The sequence below is a fragment of the Triticum aestivum genome, chromosome 3A, assembly GCF_018294505.1.
Source record: "Triticum aestivum cultivar Chinese Spring chromosome 3A, IWGSC CS RefSeq v2.1, whole genome shotgun sequence".
In the NCBI taxonomy this organism is placed as follows: domain Eukaryota; kingdom Viridiplantae; phylum Streptophyta; class Magnoliopsida; order Poales; family Poaceae; genus Triticum; species Triticum aestivum.
The window spans coordinates 53,252,763-53,255,033 of NC_057800.1; positions in this window are offsets into that span (position 1 = coordinate 53,252,763).

Genomic DNA, 2,271 nt, shown 5'->3' on the forward strand with positions numbered 1-2,271 from the left:
TTGACATTGAAGCAACTCGAATACCACAACTCGAAACAAAACAAAGGATTAGCTTGCAGAATAAGCCGGAACAAACATATGATAGAAATTTCGTCCAAAGTTTTCGTGGTGGGGCCTACACGGGCTCGATCGTACAACACCATCATGTACAAGGCAGTGCACATGACATACGAAGCGTCCCCGAGTCGGCATAGCCAAGGACTCTTTAAGACACAACGAGACCACTGTAAAACCAACCGTGGATAGGCAGACCACTAGACGTCGAGCCCCAATTTCATACCATACATCTGTCGGAAAGAAATCCTAAGAGCTACTTGAATTCCCACTTATAAACTCCCAAAACTTTCCGGTTATGCAATCGGGTGTTGGGGATACATGGGAAGCATAATATCTCACCCAAAACTACACAAATCCTACATCCAGTTGTATCCATCCTTCAACACAGAACCAAGAAACCTTCGGAAATCGTTTACCTCGACCTTCGAAAAGCATCTGTTATACAAGTTATGGCAATACTCCGGAACTCCCGCCCCAGTACTGGGTGGCATCGAGGTTATCTCACCAACAACTGCATAAAAGAGATTTTCGATGTCGGCGAACTCAGGTATTCCAGAACTGCAACGATAAAATTGTGACGACAACACCTCGGAGCTCAACTACCTGGGACACTGCCACAACCCCTAAATGTCAGGAGGCACCAAGAACAATGTTCTCGTCACAAAATCATCGGAACGATTCCAAGATACCCGCGTGATCCTAAAAAAATTTATTGAAAATTTGAGAAGAGAAGAGTCAAAACTCTACGTCAGGATGCCTCACCAGAGCGACGAAGAGACTGAGGAGTAAAAAGAATTCCTAACTCTCTGATATATATAATCCTAAATGACTCAAAACATTTTTCTAGACTCAACAACGCCAGTGATTCGATCAAGCAGGGGGCTCCTAAGGTCGGGGAAGGCTCTGATACCAACTTGTAACGCCCTCGATGCGACTATATCTCCCACATGTCGAAGCACGACTTAGAGGCATAACCGCATTGAAAGCAATGTCACAAGTGAGGTAATCTTCACAACAACCCATGTAATAAATAAGGGAAAGAGATATATAGTTGGCATGCAATCACCATTTCACACAATACATGAATAAAGCATTACAACATCTAGGTACAATCAAGGTCTGACTATGGAACCAAAATAAAATAAGACTACCCCAAATGCTACACAGATCCCCGATCGTCCCAACTGGGCTCCACTACTGATCAACTGGAAAATAGAACAACATACAGAACACGATCTTCATAGAGCTCCTCCTTGAGCTTGGTTGCATCATCTGCATGGTTCAATGGCACCTGCAAGCTGGTTTTGGAAGTATCTGTGAGTCACGGGGACTCAGCAATCTTACACCCTCGCGGTCAAGACTATTTAAGCTTATAGGTAGGGTAAAAGGTATGAGGTGGAGCTGCAGCAAGCGACTAGCATATTTGGTGGCTAACATACGCAAAAGAGAGCGAGAAGAGAAGGCAAAAGCACGGTCGAACAACTATGATCAAGAAGTGATCCTAGAACAACCTACGTCAAGCATTACTCCAACACCGTGTTCACTTCCCGGACTCCACCGAGAAGAGACCATCACAGTTACACACGTGGTTGCTGTATTTTTAATTAAGATCAACTTCAGGTTTTCTACAACCGGACATTAACAAATTCTCATCGGCCCATAACCGCGGGCACGGCTTTCGAAAGTTCAATCCCTGCAGGGGTGTCCCAACTTAGCCCATCACAAGCTCTCACAGTCAACGAAGGATATTCCTTCTCCCAAGACAATCTGATTAGACTCGGCATCCCGGTTACAAGACATCCTCGACAATGGTAAAACAAGTCCAGCAAAGCTACCCGAATGTGCCAACAAATCCCGATAGGAGCTGCACATATCTCGTTCTCAGGGCACACCCGATCATCCAAACTTCCGGTAGGCCAGCCCAGAGTTGCCCCTGGTGGCCACCGGCGGCTGACAGGTTGGACCAACACTCAGAGGAGCACTGGCCCGATGGGGGTAAAATAATGATGACCCTCAGGAGCACGACTCCCAAGGGAAAAGAAAAGGCTAGGTGGCGAATGGTAAAACCAATGTTGGGCCTTGCTGGAGGAGCTTTATTCAAGGCGAACTATCAAGGGGTTCCCATTAAAACCCAACCGTGTAAGGAACGCAAAATCCGGGAACATAACACCGATATGACGGAAACTAGGGCGGCAAGAGTGGAACAAAACACCA